This window comes from Talpa occidentalis, unplaced genomic scaffold (genome assembly GCF_014898055.3).
Source record: "Talpa occidentalis isolate TD23 unplaced genomic scaffold, MPIMG_talOcc4v2.1 talOcc4.4, whole genome shotgun sequence".
In the NCBI taxonomy this organism is placed as follows: domain Eukaryota; kingdom Metazoa; phylum Chordata; class Mammalia; order Eulipotyphla; family Talpidae; genus Talpa; species Talpa occidentalis.
The window spans coordinates 36,747,972-36,761,838 of NW_023604295.1; positions in this window are offsets into that span (position 1 = coordinate 36,747,972).

Below are 13,867 nucleotides of genomic sequence, written 5' to 3' on the forward strand. Positions count from 1 at the left end.
TTATGATCCTAGAGATAAAGTAAAACTCTAAAATAATTTGTGAATGTAGAAAAAAGAGGTTCATACCAAAAATAGTGCAGATAATCTTTTTCTTTTTCTGTTCATATTATCTAACCAGAAGCTTTCTGCTGCTACCTCTGAAACAGCAGCAGTACCATTGCATGACAAATACTGATCAACAGTCTCATCATAGCCAATAATCCTTACCACACAAATAAACTCAACAGCTCTATTAATATGTGAGAGTACACCAATAGGCAAGCAAGCTAATTGACTAAGTTCTTTTAAGGAAATAGTTCTTTGTCCTAGAATACAAATGGTAAAACCTCAAGTTACATATTGCAGAACTTGCATCCCTTTTAAAATATCATTAGCAATTATTCTTTGTGAATTTTTTCATAACTGTCTATGGATGTATAGCTGTATATCTTTATATATTTACATATCCACATATGCATGTAGCTACAGGAATCCATGAAGCCCATGTAATGTGAAGATATGGGAAACAAAGACAAGCTCCAATCCTCACTTATCTTTATTTTTTTTTTTTTTCAGATTTCTTTTCTTTTTTTTTTTTTTTTAATATTAAATTTTATTTTTATATTCCCCCATACAATTGCAAACGCCCCATTCTGACCCCAATCCTTCCCCTCCCGCCCCCCACCCCCCAACAAGTGTCTCTGGTTCATAGTTTTTTGTTGATTTTGATTTTCACTTTCTTATATTCATTTTCCTGGTCCCTTATTTAAGTTTTCTAGATTCCTGCTATGAGTGAGACCATCCGGTATTTTTCTTTTTCTTTTTGGCTTATTTCGCTGAGCATGATCCCTTCCAGTGCCATCCATGTTGCTGCAAATTGCATGTGTTTATCTTTTTTGAATGCTGAGTAATATTCCATGGTATATATGTACCACATCTTCTTGATCCAGTCATCTATTTTTGGGCATTTGGGTTGTTTCCAAAGCTTAGCTATTGTAAACAGTGCTGCTATAAACATAGGAGTGCAGGTGCTCTTTGGAATTGATGTTTCTGTGTCCTTTGGGTAAATACCTAGGAGTGGAATTGCTGGATCATATGGAAGCTCTATGTTTAGTAGGTCCAGAAATCTCCACACAGCTCTCCACAGTGGTTGGACCAGTTTGCACTCCCACCAACAGTGCACAAGAGTTCCTTTTTCTCCACATCCTCGCCAACAATTGTTGTTGCTAGTTTTTTTAATATGTGCCATTCTCACTGGTGTGAGATGGTATCTCATGGTAGTTTTGATTTGCATTTCCCTGATTACAAGTGATGTTGAACATTTTTTCATATGTCTGTTGGCCATTTGCATTTCCTCTTCAGAGAAGTTTCTTTTTAGCTCTTCTGCCCATTTTTTGACTGGATTATTTTCTTTGTTGTTGCTGAGTCTCATCAGCTCTTTGCAGATTTTTGTGATCAGTCCTTTATCATTAGTGTTGGGTGCAAAAATGTTCTCCCAGTTGGTGGGGTTTCTCTTTGTTTTTGTTATTGTCTCTTTTGCTGTGCAGAAGCTCTTTAATTTGATGTAGTCCCAGCTGTTTATCTTTCTCTTCACTATCACTGCTTTGGGTGATGTGTCTGTAAAGATGTCTTTGATGTGCAAATCCCGTAGTGTTTCGCCTATATTTCCTTCTATGTATTTTATGGTTTCAGGTCTTATGTCTAGTTCTTTAATCCATTTTAAAGAGGCAATAGTTGCCATTAGAACAGATTTATTTGGTTGACAAGATTAGAAGGAAAGGAAATGTAATGGTATGTCAGCATCTAAATAATATATTCTTAGGCAACCCATTCAAGTTCCCTCTCCAAGAGGACAGTTTTTACTTCCGTTCCTTTGCCAATAAAGCTATCATAAATGAATGAATGAATGAATGAATGAATGAATGAGAGTAGCACATTCTTTCTCTGCTCCTCCTGAAGAAAGCTTGCAAGGAAGTCTCTGTCTCAACTACAGTTGTGTGTGGCTGTCCAGTGTCACCTGTAACAGGGCAAGTAAATCTAAATCTATTTCTCAGAAATGCATATTAGGAAGTCTATTGACATGATTAATGTTATGTTTGATAATCAAGATCCTTTTTAAAAAATAATGAAGGTAACTTTAATTTCTATGTTTTTTGGTTTTGTGTCCATAGCTTATTTCCATATGCATGTGTATAAATGCATATTACTCATTTGCTTATATAGCATGCATATATATAGAATGTATAAATTAACATCCTAGCATAAAGTGAAACTCTAAAATGATTTGTTAATGTAGAAAACATTGTTTGTACATTTTGTTGTGTGTTATATGTTATATGATATGCACATATACACAATGCGTATATGAATAGTATATGCGTAGGTTTTATAATATGCATATGTGTACACATAACAATATGCACATAACTTAAGTGTGTTATATGATATAAGTATATACACAATGTATATCCTTTAAGTCAGCAAGCAAAAATAAGGCAACTATTCAAAATGAGAACATTCAATGAAATAATGAACAACTTTATCATATTGTTGGGAGACCAGTATGCCCTGAATGAACTCCACCCACTGATGTTTTATGGACTCCACCCCCACTTCTTTGCCAAAGCAAGCCCAGGTGCAAAGGACTGCAAATCCCACCATGCCAGGAATCTGCCTTGAATTAACTCGTTTTCATGAAAGGGGAATTGCTGGGAACTAAGGGTGGAGCTAAATAGCCTGCTTAGGATAAAACCGAATGCCTGTGGGCCTGGAGGGGTATTTTTTGGTTTTGCCTGCCTTCAGCATACCACTTGGGTTCCAGCTCAGAAAGCGTTACTGGGTAGGCTGTATTGACTAATTAATTTCCTCTATACCTCTCTCTCACTCCTTGTGCTCTCCTTCTTTTCATTTCCCTTGTAAATAAACCTTCCATTAGCCTTTCTATGTGTGCATGCCCTTGGGTCTTGTTCTGAGTTCTTTTTTTAAAGTGCATGGGTGAGGATTCACATCCATGCTAACTCATTTCCCTTTGGGGATTCCCTGTAGCAACACAAGTATGACAAACATTTGTAAAAACTTACTAAATGTTTATGAAGAAGAGGTTCTTTCAAATATTTGCTGTATATCCATAGTACAGATTCTGTATCTACAGGCTATGTTTTTGAAAAAGGTTAAAGACAAATAGCAATATGTTAATGACATTAAAATGCATACAATTATATTCATACAAATGAAAAAGCAAGGGGAATATGTACTAACAGGTTAATAATTCTTACTGTTTCTCAAGAGAAGTGGTGCAATTATAATTTTATTTTCATCTTTCTCCATATTGTTTGGATTTTACAAGGAACATGTTTGCTCTATACTCAGATAAAAAGTTACCAAAATACATATTCAGTTATACATATGATCACTTATGAAATAGTATAATATTTAAAATTAAAGCAGCTAAAGCAATAGTGATAAACAATGTCTGTGTGTGATTAATAGTTTGTTAAAGAGGCTTTCTTTTCTCCATTATGTTTGTTGCTCCTTTGTAAAAGACTAATTGTCCGTATTTGTGTGGGTTTATCTCTGGGTTTTCTATTCTGTTCCATTGCCCTGAGTTTCTGTTTCTATTCAAATACCATACTGTTTGAACTACTATTCAAACTACTACTGTTTGAATACTATTTGTTGCTATGTGGTATAATTTGAAAGGAGAAAGTATGATACCTCCATTTTTCTTTTTTTCTCTTAGGATTGCTTTAGCTACTCAGAGTCTTTTATGGTTCTATATAAATTTTGGGGCTTGGGGCTCATTTACAATTGTGCAATTTCCTTGAAAAAAGTCATTGGGTTTCTGATAGATATTTCATTGAATCTTTTAAATTGTTTTTAGTAATATGATGTTTATTCTAATGATGTTTATTCTTCCAATCCATGAGCACAAAATATCTTTCCATTTGTCCCCAAACTTCTATTCTCATTTAACTTTTCCAATTTCTGTTCAGATGTCCCTTAATTCCTAGGCATGTGTGTTGTCATATTTGTTTTTTTGTGGTTAGGTCACTTAGGGTTTAGTTTGGTTTGTTTTCTCTTCTTACTTTGCTTTGGTATGAGGTGGGGCAGGAGGGGAGTTTGGGGCTTAAAAGTTCTATCTCATTTTGAGGAATGAAACTGGTCACCTGTGCCTCCTCTCCTTTCTTTCCATAGTGAATCCTAGGGCAAGTTAGGGATAATTAGGCAGCCTCAAGGACTTCAGGAGAGTTAAGGAAGGTTCCAGAGATAAGGGCCACAAATCCAAAGGGGACTAATCAAACACCACAGGACTTCTGACATTAGGGACTTACTTTATGACCTTAGGGTCAACAAGACATTCCAAATAGAGGACAATGAAGAAAAAAGATAAGGGCTGGGACACAGAGACTTAGTTCTGGGCACAGAGACATTTAGGCAGTGAGTGAGACCACCAAGAACTACCCAATCACAAAGAGACTGGTGGAGCTTTAGAATAATCAGGGGGGAAATGTATATATTCACTGAGACATGACTCCATGTTGGCTTCCTTGTCCCTCCCTGACCTGTTTCCATGGCTTGGGAGTCCCACTTTATTTCTGTTCCTTTTCTCCTCAATGAACTTTTTCTTTCTCCAAACAAATCTGCCTCTTCTCACTTGCTTGCCTGAGCGGCTGCAAAGTCCTGCTGTGGTTTCATAAGACACCAACCCATGGTGGTCTAGTGGCTGGGACTCAGTGCTGCCACTGCAGCCTGAGATCCATTCCTGGCTGGGAGACTAGGCCTGAAAACCTACAATTCCCATATCATATCAATAGCAAGTTCTGTTTAGTACTTTAGTTGTCTTACCTTCCCACCCTGCCTCCCTGCTGCTCCATTCTGCCTCAAACCATGATCTATGAAGTTTGATTCCTCCAGTGAGGGGAGCTAGCTCTGGGCCACAAGGTTCTCACACTCAGGGACTCAGTTGGGCTTGGCAGGCAGGAGGTAGCTGAGCAAGACATGTGGCACATTGTCTAACGATGACTACAAACTGTGGCCATCACTGCCCCTCCTACTTTTGCAGCGCTGTTTCTGAGGAATTAGCTCTGCACACCAGTTGATGCTTTCCAAGGGGTTAGTGAGTTATCTAACCAAACCTTCTCTATGCTATTGGGCACTCAATGGATCATGGCCTGGCACAGCCTGGCATCTCTTTGCTCTCTTCTGGGGTTGGGGGAAGGATTTTTTTGCCTGCTTTGGTCACAGAGTCCCAATATTCCGGGTCAACCACACTAAGCAAAGTTCCTCCAGGGAAACATGTGGTACCTAGAGTGCCCTGTTGTGCCATAGATAGCAGACCCCAGGGATACATTGGAGAAAGCAAAGTGTTTTCAGCAAATGGTGTTGGGAAAACCGGAAAGCCACATGCTAAAATATAAAACTAGACCTTTCTGTCATACCATATGCAACAATTAACTCAAACTGAATTCCTACAGTCCAGGTAGTTAGGGCTTAAGCTTTACAGGAAAAAAGAAGAAACTCTGGAGTGCAGGAATTTTATGTTACACTAAGTCATACTTAACAAACTTCAAGAGAAAGTTGAAGGTCACCAAGTTGAGGCATTAGCTTGCACTTTCTTTTCATTGGCTGTTTCATTCCAATTTAAAATATATGCAAGGAACAGATAACATCCTTAACACTTAATGATGTTAAGAATCACCTATTGTACTCAAAATGGGAGGCCAAAATCTCCTGGTGGCACTGGTGGTTGAGTGCAGCACCGTGAAGCTGTCCGCAGCCTCTGTAGATCTGGCTAGATCCAGGCGGGCCAATGAGGGTCCCACATGGCGCAACAGACCTCTCCTGTCTTGCCCACTGCTCCCCTCAGCAGTGTATTTCAGTCAATCTGCCTGTTCTGTTCCCCTCTCTGTCTCTGGTGAATCCTCTCACCATCCTACACATCTGGCCTGTATCCTGGTTCTTGTATAAATAAATAAATCTTCAAAAAAAAAAAAGGGAGGCCAAAAAAGTTATCACATGAAATACAAGTCACAGAGACATAGATTTATATTTTCTCATTGAAGTCCCTTTAACAGAATTATCAAAAAGAAATACTTTCCTTATGCAGTAGGGGGTTCTCCATCCTTAGTGATATTGCATTAAAGGCCTGAGGGCAGAGAGGTCACTTAGTGAATGTAAACCTACATTCATTGAAAAAGTAAGGGAGCTCCTTTTCCATTGTATTCTTCATTAAGAAAGCACTGAAAATAAAGCTCTGAACAAAGGAAGCATGATTTCTGCCTTAATGGCGTTTATACTTCCAAGGGAAGGAATATTATGCACATTTTTTGTGTAAATTAAGACTGTGATAAATGCAGTAAAGAAGGAATTTAGGGTTCTATGGGTATGTTCAACACATACTCAATCCATTTAACAGGGAAAGGAACTGGGAGCAGACTGAGGTGTCAAGGTATATTTTTCTGAGCAATGGATTTTATTTAACAAAGTCTTGAAAGAAAAATATGAATTAAAATGGCAGAGAAGAAAAGGAAATTATGTACAGAGTAGACAAAAGAACACATGTAAATGGACAGGGCAGAAACAGAAGGAGTTGTGGGCAAAGGGCCTGGAAGCATTGGTTGAGACCAGGCCATGCAAGCATCATGCTCTGTCTTCAGAACAGTAGAAAATTATTAAGGGGCTTACCTAGGTAGGTGAAAGGACATTTATTTCCAAAGCATCAAATACTAGATGAGGCAGCTGCCTTCTTATTAGAGAGTCTATATATATATATATATATATGTATATATATATATATATATATATATATATATATATATAACTGAGGCACTTTCTCAGTGCCTTGAGCAAGAGTTTCCCATAGCCTTTGCAGAACTAGCCCTCATTTACAACAAAATGAAAGGCCTTTCTCATGCATGGTATGTCAATTACAAGGTTTTACATCACAGAATTCTTTTTTTTAAGATTTATTTATTTATGCATACAAGATCTGGGGGTACAGGCCTGAGGTGTGGGGGGCAGGAGGGTGAGAGGAATCACCAGAGACATAGTGGGGAACAGAACAGGCAGATTGACCAAAGTACATTGCTGAGGGGAGCAGAGGGCTAGTCAGGAGAGGTCTGCTGCCCCATGTGGGTTGCTCCCTGGCTGTCCAGGAATCGAACTCATGCTGTGCTGCAGTGGCTGTGGACAGCTTCACAGGTAGCGTCTTAACACTTGCGCCACCAGGGAGGCCCTACATCACTGAATTCTTAACTTTTAAAATAGGAAGGTGCTTTAGATTTCTTCCCATGTGGTCTCCTCTCAATCTCTGAGACTTACATAGGAAGTTTACTGAGTTGCCTAAGGACATCTACTACTATACGCAAAGCTAGAACCAGAAGCTGGATCTCCAAACTCCTATTGACAGTCGTTTTTAATGAAGTCATGCTATTTCTCTCTTTTATAATAACTTAGAATTTGGTAGAATGATGTTATTCTAATGCCCTTTTTTGGTTATTCTAAATATGAAGAAAAATAAATGCTGAAATCAAATTACAATTATATCAGCCATGCCATGCCACTTATTTAAAGCCCAATTTTCAGGCTAAGCTACATGTGATATGAAAATCACCCTATGCTTAAATATAATCTGAAACTAGCTGCAGGACTTTCTAAGCATAAATGTGTGTTTTTAAAAGGAGGAAAATCAAGGTATTTTTATTTTCAGTACAAGTACACTTAAAAGGCTTACATACAAAGAGAGAAGGCAAGCAATATACACAAAAGCTTACTGTTGTATATTATAGTACCCACGTCACTGAAATTTTTGTATTTCTTTAAACATTATATATTTTTTCATGGTTCTTAATCATTGCCTGGCCAATTCTGTTGTTTATATCGAAATGAATACCCACATTGAAAATCTGGTCCAGGTATCTCTCTTTCCATTGGTTATGAGAGATTGTCCTGTCTAACCTGTGACTTGCCCACAGGAAGGGAAAGGTTTTGCCATAGTAATTTTACCCTCATTATGATTGTGTTTGATGTCCTTGTGTTTCTTTAATTTCTTCTGTCTCTCCTAATTTTCAATGCCAGTTTCTTTTATTAAAAAGAATTAACTTTTCTGGAAAGAGGTGGGGGACAATTAATAATAAAAGAATACATAGTGTACACAAATTAGGTAACTCTAAAACTTAAATAGGGGCCTCCCCTGGTGGCGCAGGTGGTTGAGCGCCATGCTGCGAAGCTGTCCGCAGCCTCTGCAGCACTGGTTCTATCCTGGCTGGCTGACCGGCGAGGGTCCCACATGGTGAGCAGACCTCTCCTGTCTCACCCGCTGCTCCCCTCAGCAGTGTATTTTGTCAGTCTGCCTGTTCTGTTCCCCACTCTGTCTTGGGTGAATCCTCTCACCCTCCCGCGCATCTGGCCTGTACCCCGGTTCTTGTATAAATAAATAAATAAATCTTTAAAAAAATAGAAAAAAATATCCTTGGAATGATTATTCACTGAATATCGACAAATGGTTACCAATGTGCAAAATTAGTAAACTACAGAATTTCTAAAATAAATATATATATTTGTAATATATATATATATATTTCTAAAACATGTTTATGGATGATTTTACAGAAATTGATTTAAAATTGTATATTTTTATATACAATTATATATTTTTAATAGTTGCTTGTGTGGCAGATTATAGCTTTTAAAATTGGTCAGAGCAGTTTTTCATCCCCACAGGTACTTTTAGAACCTTATCATTCCCATTAAGAGGTGGAATCTATTTCCCTTTTTAAAACTACCTGGAACTTTATGGTTCTCTCTTTCTCTCTCTCTCTCTGTCTCTCCCCCTCCCTCCTAAACACACACAAACAGTTTTGAGAAAGGCCTGAGCCACATATGCATAAGTAGTCCAGTTGACATTCTTGTGTCTTTGTCTACAGTCAGTATAAAAACCAAACCCTGTAAGTGACAGAATAGGCTTCACATGATCTAGTTCAGGCTTCCAGCTTGACACTGAGTAGAACAGAAATGGGATATCCTCATGTGAGGCTACCCTGCTCATATTAAAGATTTGTGAGCAAAATAATTTGTCATTTCTTTCAGCCAGGATTTCTCTTCTTTGCCATACTGACATTTGGACAGGACAGTTTTTTTGTTTGTTTGTTTGTTCTGGATCTGTCCTGTGTACATTAAGACATTTGACAGCATCCCTAGTCCACTGCCAATAGCAGCCCCCTCACAAGTCATGGCAATCAAAAATTGCCCCCTGGGAGGCAAAATCACTTCATGGTGATCATTTCTCTCCCCCTGTCCTGTACATTATTGCCCAACAACATCCGCCATGTAAGCGATCTATGCATGCCCATTTAATTAAATATAAACATATATATATAATAGATGATAAACACACACATACCCTATAGAATTATTTTAACAGAATTATCTATTTTAACATTTTTACAAAAGAATGAAAGGATATATAGATTTATCTATATATTTCTTCTCTCACTCACTGATACCTTGTAGAAATCAAGTAAACAGAAACAACTTTAGCAAATTTTAGTTTACTTAGTCTGCTGACTTTAATTTAGAACAAACTAATATACTTGTGTTAAAATGCTATATTGGCTATGCAATAATACATAATATATTCAATAATTTCTTCTTGACAAATACTGATAGCTTCATGGATCCAAAAGCATACATTGGAGAAAGTAAAGTCTCCAACAAATGGTGTTGGGAAAACTGGACAGCTGCATGCAAGAGAATGATACTTATGGCTATATCATATCATATACAAAAATTAACTGATAATGAATCAAAGACTTGGATATAAAAGTTGAAACTATAAAATATATGAAAGAAAACATAAGCAAACACCCCCACAGTATCAGATTTGAGCATAAAACTTTCAAAGAAAATGAAAAAAATAAAAAATAAACAAATGGGACTTCATCAAACTTAAAAGCTTCTACATAGCCAAAGAAAATGAAAAGACATCCTACTGAATGAGAAAAAATATTTGTACATCATGCACCTGACAATGGCTAATATCCAATATCTGCAAAGAACTCATACAACTCAAAAATAACTAGAGGAATACTCAATGAAAAGATGGAAAGATAAGCTAAATATACACTTCTTCAAAGAATAACACATAGAGGTGGACAAAAGACACATGGAAAAAAATGCTCATTTTTTTCACTTGTAGAAGGGAAATGCAAATCAAAACCACAATGAGATATCATCTCACACCTGTGTGAAATAGCTAATTTGGGTAGGGTATGGAGAAAGGTGAAACTTCATATACTGTTGATGGGAATGTAGACTAGTCCAGTCCCTATGAAAAACATTATGGAAGTTTCTCAAAACTTTAACAATAAATTTAGCATATGATCCAGCAATTCCACTCTTAGGTAACTACTTGAAGAATGCTGGAACAATAATTCAAAGGAATAGATGCACTACTCTGTTCATTACTGCACGATTTACAATAGCCAAATTATGGAAACAACCTAAGTGCCCAAGGACAGGTTAGTGGATTAAGATGTGGCTTATATACACAATGGAATACTACTGATTTATAAAAAAGATGAACTTTTGTCAACTGGATGCAATTGTATTCAGCAGAATAACACAGAAAGAGAAAGAAATATACCAGATGGCTTCATTTATGTGAAATATAGAGAAACAAAACAAGAGTCATACAAAAAATAAACAAATACAAAAACAAAATCATAGAAACCTAACTATAAAATTGAGAATACCAGACTTAGAGAAGATAGAGAGAAAAGAAGGGAGGGGCCCAATGTACTGTGGTATAGAACTATATGTGCCTTCTGAAGAAGTATGAACCTATATTTCTGAATCATATACATGGTTATAAACAATGTTACCTCAAAAATATCAATAGGCTTTATTTTGTGAATAGCTTTAACATTACAGAAAAGTTGAGTGAAAAGTACAGACTTCCCATATATTTCCACCTGCTCTCCCCTCCATGTGTCCTCTATTTTTAACATCTTACATTAGGGTGCTACATTAGAGACAACTGATGAGTCAATTGATGCATTGTTATTCACTGAGCTACATAATTAACAAAGAGTTCATTCTTTATGTTTTACACTCTCTGGGTTTCAACAAATACATAATGACTTATATTGACCGTTATAGTATCATGCAGAAAAGTTTCAGATCTCTAAAATTCCCCTTGCTCCACATTTTATATCATTCATTTTATTTGACTTTTTTTTACCTGGCTTTCTATTTTTAAATTTTCTATCTTCTCATTTCTTATCTTTTGTAGTTTGATCAAGTAGGTAGTCACTCTACTTGTTACCTTATTAATTTGAAAATCATACCCTATATTTTCATTATTCAATATTTGACTTTTCTCTCTGGATGCTCATATTGGGCCATATGTCTCTACTATCATTTGACTAAAAGAAAATAATATTTATTGAGTGTATACTGGGTGCCTATTTTAAGTGTTAATCTTCTATATTATACATAGATTATAATTAACAACATATAATAACAAATATGACCTAATATACTTTTATTGACAATCCTATTAAGGTAAGACTATTTCATAAAGGTGGGCAGAGTTATCATATCTAATACTGCCTAATTGAGGTACTTCTCTACTGTCACACAGGCATGAGGTGGAACCAGCATTTTTAATCCAGCTCAACTGATTTTAGCTAGAGCTTTGACTGCTATACTGACTATCATTGACACAGGTAGGTAACTCTGAAAGGCATTTTATTTCTATTTCTTTGTATTCCAACAAATTGATATTTTAAAAATATTTTTGCCTTTTTCTCTGGATTATTCTCTGTTGCCCTTCAAACTGTATTTTGCCTGCCATTAATTCTTAGATTATGCTGATAATTTAAAATTTTAGTTTTGGACCATTACACTTCCTAATGATTTTTTACATTACATATTCAAATGAGATGCCATTTTTCCTAGTAAAATATTAATTGACTATATAATTCAATGTTGTCAAAGTTATAGTCACATCAATTAAAATGGTACATTTCTGTAAAGCAGTTTGGTGATAAATATAAAGAATATATAATTGTGAAAATATGGTATCTACCAAAAGTTCAATCAAGTGCTGAATAGTTAAAATTAACATAATTTCTTATAAGGGAATTTCTTACAAAGGAATTTTGTCCATCTGCCAAAAATAATGTAAAGAATTTATTCATACTATAAAAATTTAAATATGTCACTAAGAAGGTATGAATCCAAAACTATATAATCTAATAGTAATTATGTATTACATTTAAATATCAGAATATCTGTTTGGAACTGGGATAATCAGTAATTTAATAATAAATTTTACTTTGTCATATTCTAAATGTTTATAATAAATATATACTACTTTATAATCAGAAGTACTCTGCCCCTTACCTGTTTATTGTTTTAGATTTTTATTATAGTCTTTACAACAAAATAAAATTAAATATTGAGTCAGCTAAAACCATACTGCCCTCTATGGGATTTTGGTTGATCCACTTTATTTTACTTTTGTTTCTAAGAATGGTTCAGGAATTTGGAAAGTTGTATTTATATACATAAGGAATAAGGTGTATAAATGAAAAGAGCTTTATGTTAAAATGACCAAGATTGTCACATGATTACTATATTGGTATAACAGGCCTAATAATACATATGGAAGTAATATTTGTATTTTATGAGTAGTGATTAATATTTACCATTCTCCACAAAGATATTCAGTTGATCCAGCATATTTATTAAAACAGTGTTTTTCTTTTTTCCACTGTACTGCAGTGTCCCCATTATCATTAATCAGGAATTAGTGATTGTATACTTAAGTCTACTCTTAATTTCTATTCTATTTATCCTTTTTTCCTCTAGTATCACACAGTCTTTATTACCATAATTGTAAATTAAGCTTGAAATCTCACACCTTTGTTCTTCTCAAAAGAATATTTGAGAATATATGGGTATTATCATCCTGTGTCAGCTTGTCAATTTTCATCAAATCTTTTGCATTTTAGTTAAGATTATATTGAAATCTATGTATCACTGTTGGAAGAATTAACATACTAATAACACTGAATTTTATAGTGCATCTAAATGCAAAATCATTAATGAAATAAATATACTTGGAGACAAAAAGGATATAAAATTTAACATCCAGAGAAGAAATAGGGAGTAACTTTGACAGGAAAAGGTATTAATAGGTGACAAAAAGTTGTGTGAGACTGATGTGATACAGCTTTTGATAAAAAACTAAGCAAGTACTTACTTAATAATTTCTGTTTTCTACATAAAGAAAAATATAATAAATCCGTTGAGAGACAGGTATAGGCTTATGGAAAACTATGAAGGTTGAAAATTGCCACAAAGGAGAGAAAAAGAGGTTTCTTTTCATCAGCAGTAAGGGTTCAGATTAAGAGAAAGACTGTAGGTAAATAGTAACTAAATTATGTGACAGAGGGTATTTTTTCTTTTAAGATTCATTTATTTATGCATACAAGAGCTAAGGTGTAGGCCATAGGTGTGGGGGAGGGGGGTAAGAAGATTCACCAGAGACAGAGTAGGGAGCAGAACAGGCAGATGGACTGAAATACACTGCTGAGTGGAGAAAGCAGGGGGTTGGGGGGCAGGGGCGGTGACAGGAGAGTCCTGCTGTGCCATGTGGGTTAGCCTTCTAGCCAGGGTTCCAACTGGAGCTGCAGTAGTTGCAGATAGTTTCATAGTGCCAGATTCAACCCCTTGCGCCACTAAGGAGGCCCTAAAGATGTTTAGACTACTCTGTAGTTGAGGGTTTGTTGAAAAGTTGTATATGAACTTCAATGTAGTGTCAGATTTGAAGGTTTTGATAAACAAGTAGTAGAAGCTTGGGATCATAAAGGAAAAATGCCTC